This window comes from Cygnus atratus, chromosome Z (assembly GCF_013377495.2).
Source record: "Cygnus atratus isolate AKBS03 ecotype Queensland, Australia chromosome Z, CAtr_DNAZoo_HiC_assembly, whole genome shotgun sequence".
Classification (NCBI taxonomy): domain Eukaryota; kingdom Metazoa; phylum Chordata; class Aves; order Anseriformes; family Anatidae; genus Cygnus; species Cygnus atratus.
Genome location: NC_066396.1, coordinates 71298815 through 71313539, shown reverse-complemented (window position 1 = coordinate 71313539; position 14725 = coordinate 71298815).

Sequence of the window (14725 nt, the reverse complement as noted above, 5' to 3'; positions counted from 1 at the left end):
TTTGACTTTCCTAGAGTCAAAGACATTGTTTGGGTGCAGTTATGGAGCTGACTTAGTAAAATTTAAATTTGCACAGACGCTGAAAACAGCTGGTCTGGTTTCTCTCTTTCCAGTCCAGGGTAAATGTTCCCACTGTCCTCTTTGTGTTTGTATTAACACCTGTGTGATGATGCAACCTAGCTGTATACCAGATCAGGCTCATCTCTCTGAAAATCAATTTTTCTTTTGAACAGCCATGCAAGCCAACCTAAGTTTAAGGAATGATGTACAAAAAAAAGTATATATCATTATCTCATATTAATCTTTAGAATGATAAAATTGGTCATAACCCAACACATTTTAAGAAAGATGATGTATACTTCAGGAAATTGTCAAGTCTGAAGGATGCCAAAACCTGACTTTAACAGGAAATTTGCTTCAAGACATCGTGAAGACAAAGACAGGAGAAACTACAGCAACCACTTCTTCCTCAGTTTCACTTCTTCTGTTGAGTTTTACTTCTCTTCTTGGGAGAGATGGATATGTACTAATGAAAATCTGTGGCAACATGCTTTTTTTAAAAGCTGTAGTTTTTCTATGGCCATGCTTTTGGCTGTAGTTTTCTATGGCTGCTGGCAATCTTAGAGGAGCTTTAATCAAAGCAAATCTTGTCCTTTTCTCCAAGGCTCATGAAAATGGCTTAGTACTACTCTTTCAGGACAAGCAGGTTTGGGGAATATTTTAAAATCTTCAGTATGAATGCATTAGCTTTTATCTACTAAAGAGAAGAAGACTGCAAAGTTCTCTCATAGACCTTAAAGCTGTCATGAACAGTTTTCTTGAACTTTGGATAGCAAATTAGACCAGGACTGCCAATGCTGAGAAAGACTTTCTGTTGACAAATTGCATTTCCTTCACTATAAGGAATGGTTGAACAGACTTAGTCTGGAAGTCTGATGTTTGATGGACACTCCTGAACGTCAAACAAGCTGTACTGTTCATGCAGTAGTAATTTTATTCATGGGAAAAAGTATAGTGGGAAGCTAATGAAGGCAATTTAAAATTCTTTTGCTTATTTTTCAGAGTCTAAAGATTTTTATACTAAAACTGAAAATATTTGAGTTTGTTCAAGTTTTGAATCTAAAACATCACATATATTTTGCTGCACCTTACCCAGCTATTTTCTTGGATAGACAGCATTTTTATAAGCCCTGACATACAAACTTTTGAGATTTATGATATTCCTGTACTTCAAGGATTTCTTCCACTTGTAACAGAAAATTAAAGTACAGAGTTTTTTAAAAATATATTTTCCACTCCATTATTTCCTGTCTCATTTCCTCGTGAAAAATGCTCACCGATTTTAAAGGCATCTGCCCTGGTGATGTTGGAAGTGTTTCTGTACCGTTCTGCATACAGGGAGTGCTGACTAGTCTTGAGGAAAATACATAACTTTTAAAATTATCATGTTCTCTCAAGATACATTAATATACACTCTTAAATGGGATGGCAACATTCAATTTCAAATTTGACTTTGGAATCTTGCTGTGGAGAGACCTGCTGTGGAGTCATCAGAAGCTGGTCTTCTTCCAAAGCTGGGTAAAAAGTTCTCTCATGTTTTATCTAAGGTCAGTGCTCATAGTTTTGGTGCACACTTTTCCAGGTAAAAGGTGGGATGATTCCAATGCCAGGATTTGTATCAAGAGAAAGCAGCAGGGTCATTCTGATGCTCTTGGTCTACTGTAGTGTCTTCAGAGGACATTGCTCCATAAGCAAAAGCAGTTTCTGTAGGACTTTATGTAAACTGAAGGCCTTTGTGGGGACATGCAAGTTTCCTCAGAAGTTATTTTCCTCATAAATCTTCCTGATGAGTTTTCTGCATATGCAGTTTTATGTAGTCAGTTAGAACCAGTGACCATCAAACATCTGATTATTAATGTGTATCAATGTCAGCAATATATAAACTACTACTGAAGTCTTGCAAAACATTAGTATACACTTACAGATTTTTTGAGTGCCGTTCTATAATCCCCAGAAGTTAAATATCATTCACAAAAGCTGTCCCCCAGTCAAATGGATGACTGGACTGGTGGGTCACACAAGCTCGTGTCACCTCTCCAGAGTTCTGCTGTGGGTGGCAGGGTGCTCCAGCTGCCCCTGCACCTGTGCTGCCCCTAAAGCCCACTGGCCCATGTGTTACCGAGGAAGCCTCCTTTAAGGTCGCATAGGCACATTCCAAAAGGGTTAGGAGGCTATTGGTACAAACTAGATCATATCTTTTTGGTGCTCTGATTGTGTTTTGTACATGTAATCCATCAGTTCAGATACTCGAAAAGAATACGAGTGGCACTAGTATGTTTGGTGCTTGAAATAGCACCAGCTGAAGCGTGATCACAGGTTTATGGAGCTATGAATGTTGAGCTAGTCTGCAGCCAAGCTGTTGAAGTAGGTTTGTCTCCCTGCCAGCTCATTTTAATCTCATAAACATAAAAAATGTTTGCTGTTATTAAGACATCTACAGGTATTGAAGAATTAGATTTTTTTTTCCCTCTGAAAAAAAGTATTGTGGCACCCCAAATTCACGTGTTGTTAGAGCAGCTTGCTCATCTCTCTCTGGCTTATCCACCTGTGTGAGACAACAGGCATCTCAGCAGGATTTTATGGAGAGCTTTAAATGCACTTTTATGAGCTCATAGGTGTGTAAGCTTCTTTGCTCCTCCTGTAGAGCCAAACAAAATTTTACTTTAGCTATTTTTCTATAGCTCCAAGTCTAAAGAAATACATCGCCCTCCACTTAGACAGGACATACTCAAGGTACATATCCAACTCTTCCCAGGCACATAGCACCTACCTCCAACCAAAAGACCCAGGAGTAATTTGCAAGCAGAAAATGGCAGTAGCTGTTCATTGAGGGATAGCTAGTTATTCAGCTAGACATCAAGGTAGTGAACTGGCACCTTAGGCATGCTTGCTCTCATGGTAAGACACTTGATTATCCATCAGCACTGTCCTCATAATGCTTTGCTGCCTTCATTGCCTGTAGCTTCAGAACAGATACTGAACTTCTAAGAGCTGTATGTGACTCAGGAGCCGGTCCTGCAAACAATTGGACTAGGCAGCCGAGGGAAGTGATGGTGTCTGAGGATCACAGCAGTTGCCAAGTCTCGTATGCTTTCCGTATGGGAAAGTACTTAAAATCCAGATGCAGCCCAGCACTTTGTCATCAGCTGGAAGGAGACATGTGAGATTGTGTCTTTCAGCATAGGTGAGTGCAAGCCATATATGTAACCACATGAATAAGTAGCTGCTGGCTGCATAGCTTTTAGGACTGTTGATGAACAGATTTCTTCAAGCAACCCTACAGCTAACTAGCAGCCACACCAAACACATTTAACAAGCCTTCTGAGCTACGTGTTAGAAATTCTGGTCAGTATATGTCAGTTTAATAGTGCAAATAGGATATCAAAATGATTGCAGATACTTTCTCATCTCTTACACCTAAGGCAAACAGTGGCATGTTACCCAGGCAAATCTTGGACTGCTTACAGTATCAGTAAGACCTGCAGGAATAAACCTGTGTTGAAGATATTCCTCTCATTTTGCGCTGCCTTTTTTTTTGCTTTCACTGCATTTGGTTTTACCTACACTGGAATCAGTGGTGAAAGTTTTCTTTTGATTTCCAGGAGAGGAAAAGTAAGCCTTGAGGCAGAGCAAGACATTATTTACTGCAGCAGTCAATGACAGCTTTATTTTAGAACGACAGTGTGGGCACAACTCAACACTGCCTTGTAACGTGTATGATTATTTTCACTGGCAAAAAGATTTGGTAGCTCTCTGCACCTCCTTCATTTGATCCTGTGCTGCATACAAAGTTTGCTAACAGAATCATGCTTCGCATCTGTGGCATTCTGTCTTGACTTCAATATTTATTTTCTCTGTTTTTCTATCTTTCAGGCTTGATTATCTTGTTTGGTATGTTCAAATATTAGAGAGCAGGTCTTTCTGAATGATACAGAAAAACTGTGTTGTAATTCATCAAATATTTGTTTTAGTGTTCAGCTATACTTGTATTGGTTTATGGCAGGCTTCAGTCTCACAGAAGCTTCTCTCTACATAACCTAGTAATGCATTTTTATTAGATATTTTATTTGTCCCTTATTTTCACATCTTACTGTCATCAGCATTACAGAGAAAACATATTTGGATAATAAGGTTTTAAGAACTGGTGGTGTTGGCACCATTGTCCTCCTTTATTGTTTCATACACACCTTCTCACACTCACTTCCCAAAGTCACTTTCAGTCTTGACTTCCTGTCCCACTGGGCAGACTGGAGTTGGTCCTGGGGAGCTGTGAAGGAGGTGTTGACTTTGTGCCTTCCATTTGCTTGCAGTTGCTGATCTTGGGTGTTACTGGCCAAGACTCTAACCATCTCTAGGTTTCTGTAGGTGCATTTCTGAGGATCTTCCCCCGTTTCCAGGAACTTTTGCAATTTTACAGATCTGCATTTCTCCAACTAAATATTATGTCTGCAGAAACACAACATGCTCTGTCTCTTAATTGAGGGTTCTGCCTGATGTACGGCATGTGTCTTTTTATTCACTGGAGGATTCAGTACACGTCTCGTCTGATTAGTGCAGGTCTTACTACATTTTACAACAAGCCCATAGGGGTTGTAGCTAACAAGTACCAGTCCCGTGCTTGAGAATTCAGAATCTTAGTTTTGAACATCCACTCCTCCTGCCACTACAGGTACCTCCTGCCTGTTGATGTTAACAGTCTAACTTATTTCTCATCCAACATGTTTACCTGTATCAACATTTAAAAGGTCTAAAGAACACAAACTATTCTATGCTCTGCTTGCAATTTTTCCTGTCTTCTTACTGAATAGCCTTATTCTTAGTTTCTTATCCATGTTTCAGGTAACACACTATTCATTTTCCACTTGGGACTTAAGTTCCTATCAGGCATTTTAAAACTAAATGCTGCTTTGCTGTGTGGTTTGATGTGGGTGGGCTAGCCTAATAATGTGAAGGGGAAATTCAAACTATAACTGCTCAGCAAAGGTAATTTGTGAGCAAGGCATGGAGGGCAAGAAAGCCTGGCTGCAGAAGGGGTTAAACTGGGGGAGCAGGGACGCCAGAGACAGAAGGACTCAATGTCAGGGACTGGGGTTTCCCTTGCTCAGGAGATAAGACAGGGCTGGGGCTTTGTGTTGTAGCAGTGGTGCAATGTGATTGCTCAGGGACCATCCCTGGGCAGTGGGGCTGGGGATGAACCCAGCAGGGGGCTGAGGTGCCCCGTGCCAGCGCTCGTGGGATTGATGATGGGGCAAGCGTGTGTAAGGGGCCAGGGCATGACATATCTCTGCAGATTCCTCGTAGGACTCTGTACAATGCATTGTTCATTAAACTTCTTCGTATTTAAGCACAGATGTGTGTTTAATTCATCTCAAAGGGTACAATAGAAATGTTCCAACAATTGCCTCATGTCTTCACCTGATTGCAAAAATCAGTGGCTTCTGAGAAAGCTCTGAATTTCTAGAGACTGGTTATAGGCATGAAGTAACGCATCCAATATAAGAAATGCTTGGGGTTTGGAAATATAAGGCAATACTCAGATAGAGGCAAGGGAGAACATTTAACGGCCTGTTTCCTGTTCACAAGCAAGAAGAAACACAACTGAAAAATCAGGTCTCTCTTCACACTTTCTGTTTTGGCAGAGCTGTAGAACCTCAGGAGGGAGCTTTGTCTGACCAGGTGGCATGGATAATATCTGAAACCAGCAGTGCAACCAAGGAGCATTAAAAGGGTGGCTTAAAAATACAGACCTAAGAGTAGGAAAGATGTGAGCTGCTGGAAGTGCTCTGGCACTTGCTAGCAAAGAGAATCTGAAATAATGTTTTTTGGTTGTTGTTGTTTTGTTTGTTTGTCCCTAGCTGAAAAGCCACTTCTCTTTGCCACTTTGTGACAAGAATTTATGATTTCTCTGTCATTTAACATCACAGAAGGTTGTCTAATATGTCTCTGAAATTTTCAAGCAAACTATAGAGCCTGTACACTTTCCCTGGTAGGGTTAGTAATTGTTTTCTTTCCAATATGCAAGTCAAAGCTGCTGGTATGCTGGCCAGAAATAACCACTAGAAATATGAGATATTAGATCATGAGAAATTAAAGTTCAGGTGCTGATGAAGAAACTAATTCCAGAGAAGTAATAAGCGTATATGGAGTCACTGTTACTGTCACAATGATGATTTAGTAAAGGTACTGGAATAAGTGTTGGATGAGGAACAGTCAGCACTTATTTTACCAGCACCAGTTCATTTTTGTCAAGATTTATTAATGGCAGAGGCAGCAAACTGGTGTTGGGTACAAAGATTAAAAAGCTCATTTCCATCTGTTATTCAAACTCAGTCAGCATGTAAGATCAGAAATTCTGCCTTTAAAAATAAATAGGTTTTTAGAGACCTTGGAAGCTATGTAGCTGTTCACAAGCAGTGGATGTATGCAATCCATCAGTCATCATGGCTATTGAAACAAGACAAGAGAATTGCCCTGGGTTTTGCCCTGTTAGAATAATGCCCTTTACAGGAAGCGCAATGCCAAACCTGCACATCTCATGCTAGCCAAATACTTAAGAAAGACACCTTTTCGGATGTTTACTGTGTTCTATCGGTACACTTAACCAGAGTAGCAAGGAACAAGCTTCTCTCTTATTAAAATAAATATTTGAGATCAGAATCTGTAGCAGGAGTTAACAGTCTCTGCGAACAACATGCCTCTTGCTAATGAGCTCAGTGCAGCTCTGCTGCTAAGAGATGCATCAGGCAGACAAGTAGGTGACGGTGCTGTATGGAGGTTAGCAGCTGGCACCCAAGGGCTTCATTGAAGGCTGGGGGCACTTGAGGGCACTACTGGTCCTGCTGCAGTGCAGCTGAAGGAGCAGGGAATGGTCTGTTTTCAGCTGTTGGTTACAGCATGCTTTTCACCTAGGGACAAACAAAAAATGCATTATTTCAGATTCTCTTTGCTAGCAAGTGCCAGAGCACTTCCAGGAGCTCACGTCTTTCCTACCTGCTCAAAGACCCGTACAATAAGTGGACACCTCTTAATTGCAGTGCCTTTTTTGAATACACAGAAGCCAAGATACTTGCTTGGTCAAAGGTTTGTTCTGTAACATTGCCACTCTCAGTTGCTTGAAACTGTGTAATTACAGTGCAGATGCCGTGGGAGTTTGAGTGGAGCGCAACAAAAATACTGCAAAGAACTGGCATCTCTGCCACAGTGGTTCGTGTGTGAATCAAATGCTTGGCACAGACTGGTGTTGTTATGTAAAGTTCACTTGCATTTTAACAGCTCTTACACACTTTCAATGAATATAGCAGGAAGGTCATTTATGAGAAACACTGCGGTTTCATCTGATACCCCCTTTATTTTGCAGGAGGCAGGTGGCATCCACCCCAATCAAGGCACACTGTGGTCTGATGTGAAGAGGTTTCCACCCCGGGTGGAGCTACAGCTCTGCCTACATTCAGGGTGCTCAGCAAAAGGCCAGGTGTGGTCCGTCTGCTGTCATCTACTACTCTGCTGCTGTGGGTTTTTGCAGGGCTAGCATAATTTTGCTGTGGCTAGGAGTCAAAACACCAGCATCTACCACCGCTGGGCATTGTCATCAACCTAAAGATGTGTGTTGACAGTGACCAAGTTGTGTGCTTTCATTGTGAAATGCCATTTCAATCAGTTTTGAGGCAAGCCTATTACTCAACCTCTTCCAAAGAGAAAGGTTTCATTTCCAGAGCATATTTCAGAATGTAAGTTCAAAATAAAGACCAAAAAACTTCACTGTATCAGCGCTCTCCAGCATACCTGACAGGGAACAGACAGAGTTTAAATTAGTTCATTCAAAAATCCAGGAATCACTGCAACACAATGGCATTTAGAAAGTTGTCAAATAAAGCCAGGTAGGACCCACTAGACCAGTTTTCCAGAGTGTTACAGCTACAGTTACAGCTTACAGCATCTTTGGGGATGGAACTGAACTCACCAGATGATGGATTAGCTGTTTACCACCTTCAGAGGTAACTTCTTTTTCTGTGCTATTGATGTGAAGGTTGCTCTATTAGAGGTCACACAGTGAGGGGTGGTATACCCTGTAACTAGTGTCCTTGACCACCCTGACTCTGAAGACCCTTGATCCATAAGTACTACAGCCATATTATGAGATACTGACTATGACTTGATACGTTTATCTGAGAAAACTATCCTCAGGATATAGCAGGACGTGTAGAAGTCAATTACATTATTTTGTTGATGGAAGAAACAATAAAAATTATAAACAATGCTAAAGGTGCAGAACACAAGTGGCTAAGACAGGAAGCAGCACCATATTGTTACCTACATTTTGTAATTGCTAGGCTTTCTCAGAGATTGTGAAGGAGGTCAGTCACATGAAACTTAATGTCATCCTGCAGTGATTAATTACGGCCATGTCTAATCTCAGTCAAGAGCCGGTAATGAGCCACTTGCATTTTCCCATTCAAATATTTCTGTTGAGCATTTTGTCAGTGTGCAAATTATGCTAAATACTATGCTCAACAGATGAAGGTACTTCACTCTGCAAAAGCATCACCCTTAGCCACCCAGGTGGGAGGAAGAAGTTCTACTTTGCGTCAAGGAGTCGAGAAGTCGCATAAGGAGAGCGGAGGCCTTGTGTTCCTGTCACAGGACACTTTTGTGCCCCGAGGAACTAGCAGAGCTGGCTGCCCAGAGCAAGCAGCTCCATTCGAAAGTTTTTTCTGATGAATGCAGCCTGAAGCAAGGAACCTGAGCATGACCATGATGTAAACACGTTCAGGATTCACTCCAACTACCTCCTGCCCCAACTCCGTTTGCTTACTTTATTAAAAGCATTTGGAATGGTGCTATGTTAGGCGTTATGATGCTATCTTCTTTTTTACTTCAAGCTGGCTTGTTTTTAGGGTGATTTTAAAGCAGCTATGTAAGAAGTGAAGCATTTCTTATATGGAGGAGTGGTGTATTTCATCTATAAACTGAAGATGTGGCATCCTAGCAAAGTCCACAAGCCCCAGCATATGCAGCGGGCAGCAGAGCAGGCTGGTCTGGGACCTGCTGTCCCTGGGCTCCTTGCAGGGTAAAGCACAGTGCTCTGGCATGCAATGAGAGCAGGAAGGGCACATTAATTCCACTGGATCCAAATGCCGTATGGTCAGAGGAAGTTTTAACAAGGCAGCAAGGAGGATCCTGGTCAGCCCCTAACTCCCAGAGGTACCGAGGACCACGCAAAATGCCATGAGTCTCACAAGGTGATGAGATTTATTCCACAAACACCTGGCAAGTCTCAAGGAATTATGTTTAATGCATGCTCAGAGAAGCTAAGTGCATTTCTAATGACAATACATATGCCAGTACGTGTTTTAGGAACAGAAAAGTATCGGCAGTATCAGTGGAGCCTGAAGTGGGACAGATGAGACCCTTTAGTCAGAGCAGAGGAGCAGCTTCTAAACTCAAATGAACGCTCTTTTGCCAAGTATTGCATAACTGCTTCTAATATCTGCTTCATAGAAACCTGATTTGGAGATCTTTTATATCATTGTTCTATTTCAGTCTGCAAAGTCATGTAGGTACTTCTAATTGAACTTCGAGCACATTATTAAATATTTTATGATACTACCAACCTCCTAGTACCTATTGGAGTATCATTAAAATTTTTATATATTTTTAAATGAAAATGACAACATCAGTCATATGCAGTGTTATAGGTATGCTTGAGCAGTGGTCCAGACAAGGAAGTTGTAAGCACAGCATTCAGACAGAGAAGGCTTTCGGTTACAGCATCAGCTACAGAAATGTAATAACAGTGGCATCTGACACAGAGTAGCAAGATTATGTCCTGACACCAAACTGAAGAAGATGTGACGCTGAACAAAAGATATGCCAAACAAATCCATTAGGCAGATGGACAGCACTGCTGATTGAACCCAAGGCTGCTGTAATTCAGTCACTACTATTTTGATATGAAATTTATGAACAGAAGCTAAGAGAAAAAAATGTTCAGACAAATACCAGTGGAATGGGAAGAAGAGGTGAAATCCTAGTTATATCTTTGTAAAGCTCAGGACAGCAAGATATACATATTTCCAGTGGTACTCCAGGGCTGCTAAAATGTATGCTTTTGAAAAATTACAGGTGATTATTCATGTGGTAGGGCATTTGTTGACAGCAGCAGGAGATTCCATACTAGATATGTAAGCAGTGGCACCTTAAAAATAACACAGACAGGTAGAATATTAGTTGTTACACTTCTCAACAAATAAGTACATTTTCCTAGACAGAATCCAAGATCTGGTCAAATTACAGTGTTAGCTTTCATGGGTGGGACCAGTACCTTGCATGGGCCCAAAGGACTGCTGTGGAGCTGGGCCATCTCATACCAGAGAAGGACACGTTCTGTAAACATGCAGTCAGATTAGACTGAAAAGTTACCTGCTCGGCTATCTGCCATAGTTCCAGATGCTTCAGTCAGCTTGACATTTTCTGGTTGTTCAGATGCTATATAAGTAGACTGTGTTTAACTATTTTCACTGAGAAAGAGGCACACAACCCAGTAGGGTTCAGACACGGTACCCTCAGAGCAAGGATGAGTTAAAGTTTATAACCAAGGACCATGACACCCATAAAAGATAATAGTTCACATTTTTACTTTGTGACCATTAAAGCTAAAAAGATGGTTATCTCACAACTAAATATGTTTTATATGTATCAGGGAATTAGTGATCATTGTGATGGGAGTTTTTAGCAGACTGATTAAGCAGGCTAATTTTAAACTCAAAAGCCTTTATTAAATTCATCCATTAACAACTCATTTTGTGCTAATGGTTAGTTCTTACATGGTATTAATCATCTTTACTGCGTATGTAAAACTGTTTGTCCTCGCACTGCTACCCTGAATCACCTATGTGTAAGCAGTACCTCAAGCTCAATGCCGTGTGGTCTGGGCCCTTGGTGGCAAGAAATCGAGGTGACCAGGCCCAGGAGCTCTTCAGTGGGGAGAGCCTGAACAGATGTGTGCTTGTCTTCTTCCTTCGCTGTCTTTCTGTGTCCTGCCTGATGCCTGTGTGCTCATTGGTCCCCTCCTGAATGAGGGATCTCACCTGAGCCTCTTGCTGCTCATCTTAGGTCTGGCTTTGACCGTCGTCCTTCTTCTGTATGTAGCAGGACATCCAGCCTACTGCAGTCTTTTATATTTACCTGGTCTGGCAACTTCTTCCTAGCCAGGTGCTTCCTGCATTCAACTATATGTATACACGTTTCCCCCTTGGCTGGTCACATTGCTCAGACACCTATGTAAAATGTTTATATGCCGTGTACGGCTGTGCTGTCAGGATGGCACAAAACACTTACATTGGTTACACTTTTTCATCTGCATCGGATTCAAGGCAAGCTAATGTTAATTGTACCCTAATTAGTGCACTCTCAGTCTCTAGATGTCACAAATCTCTGCTTTGGCCACAACAAACTTAATCTTTCTCTAAGACAGGAGTAATGAGCATGCCCATCTATACTGGTGTAAGGAAAGCTGTTTTGACCTCATGCTCTTGCCAGTCTCTGCAGGATGCAGTGGGTGTTATTGTCAGTGTTCTTGAAACATTGCTCTGGAGTCATGGGTTTCTTCTTGCCCACCTTGTGGCCTAATCCTGGTTGTGTTTGTGGTAAAAAGGAGTCTTGCCAAAGCACAAGGATTGCAAGGTGGGGAGGGGGGCTACAAGTATGGCATAGCTCTCATATGTTTGTGCCTTAGTGTGACAGAAGCGATTAAGACAGACATCTGGAAAAGGACACAAAAGCCATACACATGTCCAAAAGTATGCCATATATACGTCATCCAAGTTCAGACCAGCAGTCCCCAAAACAGAGAACGAAAGGGCAAAAACGCAAATGCACATGAAATGTTGTACTTTTAAAAAGGTCTTGGGGATTAGTGCAGCTCAGTCACCCTTAGATGTTGTCTGAAAATCGTATTTTAAGTGGACACAAGGACAACAGAGACCACATTGTTGTTTTGCAGTTGCATAAGCAGCGTGTGTAGTTTAGTCAAGATCCGGCATGGCTCCTTTATTTCTGTATATTTAAACCAAAGGCCTGGCAGTGAATATGGGTGACACTCAGTGCTATTCCTATCCCACAGATGTATTTTTGACACAGATTTGCATATAGCAATGAAACACACATCCTTACCTTTCAGAGAGCTCTGAAGGAGTGCTTGATATTTGTATGTCTAGAAACTTGTAGTCATGGAGTCTGTGATTCACTGTTCAGATGACTCTCAGTGACTTAGGCTTGCTTTAATTTTAGGTAGTTCTAAAAAAAAAATGAACATTACTCTTCTGATGCCAGTTGAAAGCACTTGAAACAATAAGCCCTCCTGAGTATCTAATTGGGCATAAACACCCTGGATTGGGAACATCCGAAACTAAACATCACCTTAAATGAAATATATAACTTTAATCTCCTTGCATCTTAATATAATAGCGAAAAAACACATGGGTGCTTTCTAGTGTGATGTGACTGAAGGCAGTATCACAGTGTGGTGCAGAGAAATAACCAGTTCCTCAGGATGGCAGTAAGAAAAATATATTTTGTTTTCCCAAAGACTAAACAAAGATATTCTTAATAGAGCTGACTAGAGGTATAGAAAGGATACAGGAGATGCTAGCATTATCCATCTCGCAGGTATTGTAAGAGGAAGATATGTGTGTTTTATATATTCCCTGGAAGCTCCCTAGAGAAAACAATAATGAAAGGAAGCAAAATCTTCACCAGTATGTCAGCAACCAAAATTAAAACAGATGCCAAAGCATGTCATTAAGGGTGAGTTTTTCAAAGACAACAGTAGTTCAGTGCTCAAGTTACACCAAAAATCTCCTTTCTAAAGGCCTTCGCAGCTGTTGTAATAACTCTTTTCCTCCCCTTACTCAAAAGGGAGAAAAAGTTCTGCAAGACAAATCCCTTAGTAATTGCAGTGCAGCAGATGGAAATAAAATAAAGCTAAATCATAGCCTTTAAAAAGCTGAGGTTTTGTCTCTTACAATAATACCTTGTTTATTCAGAGAAGAAAAAAGTCATGCATTCAAGGAAAAGCTACAAGGACACTATCATCACAGTGTCACAGTGTTTTCTAACCTACAAAATATTCACCATCAGCAATGAAACATGCAGTCCTGGTGATACAGCCAGCTGCAAGCCTCAGGATGAAGCACGCAGTTATAATATGTGTGGCCAAACAGAGGGCTTAAGAGAGTGCGGGTGAGCTTTGGACAGACTGGTGACCCCGCTCAGTTTATTGCACATCCATGCCAGCCAGTTGATCTCTTCTTTAAGTGATCAGTGTTTGAGCATTTCTTCTTTTATTCCCATCTAGCAGCAGTTAAAGTGAATTCAAAGCTTGTTCTCCCTTATTTGTAATCCTTATTCCTTAACTGCTTGCACATACAGGCTGTTAGTCAGAAGCTCCTTCAGTTATTTGCTCACTGACCTGTTTGACCTTTTTCTTGAATAGGGTATGTGCCTAGCCATAAACTGAGCGACCCAGTCATGAAATACAAAGAAAAAACAGTGTCCCAATATTAATTTCTATATTTGTCATCCTATCAGGCACAAAATATCCTCTTAACTTCCATCAATTTCATTTCCCACACATTTCTTTTCTGAAAGCCTTTTAAGCATCAGACTTCTTTCTTATTTGCATTGACTTGAGGTTATCAACAAACAAACAAATAAAAGCACCCCCAGCCAGATATCAAGTGGATATGTAAGATTATCACAAACTATTAAAAATACAGTTAGCTCAGAAAAGGAAGGATTTTGGAGGAACTATGAAGAATCAAGCTGCGGCTTAAACATTTGTTTTTTTCTTTAAGATCATGATCTACTTTTGCCATAGTTGGGCATTTTTCCTTTTGGTTTCTTTACTCATACATGGCCTTTCCTGTATTTAAAACATCCATCAAATTGTGCAAGACAAAGTAAGAGGGGGTAATGAAACTGCAATCGCTAGAAACAGAAGCTGAGAAAAAATTAAAGTTTGTGACCTTGCTTTTGAAATCTAAAATATCAGAGAACTGAGAAAAATTACTGCAGCAAAGCCCAGTGATTTCTGCAGGGAGTCTGTCCCCTGCCTGTCTCACAACTTATCCATGGTGAATGATCTTAAAAAATTAAATTATACATGTCAAAATGAACATAGGAGTGAAGGTGTAGTGGTGAATGGGTTTTAGTCGTTTAAAAAAAGGCTATACAATGGGAGGATTTTAATGAAAGCAGCAATTTGGCCTTGCACCTATCCTTTTGACACAACTCACGGTTTTGATAGCGTACTGAGGGAGCAAGGTGCAATTTTTCTATTATACTGACCATTTCACAGAGAAGAAAGAAAAATTTACGGGCTATAATCGACCCTGCCCTTTAGTAGATCCTGTCTGCTGTGTCAGATACTTGCTGCTGTTTTCCTGTTGTGCTTGTGCACTGATTGTTTAAGTGGGGGCTGTTTGGTGCCCTAAACCTACCTCGTTACACATCCTAGAGGACCCATTATGTGCCCCTCTTAAAAGGCGTTCTTGTCAGCGAACATGTACCAGCCTTTAAGGCTGCTTTTTTTCTCACGTCTATCAGGCAGGCAAACCTCTGCAGCTTGATTCTTTGTGTGAAGGTGACGGGTGCCCCTATTTCACCC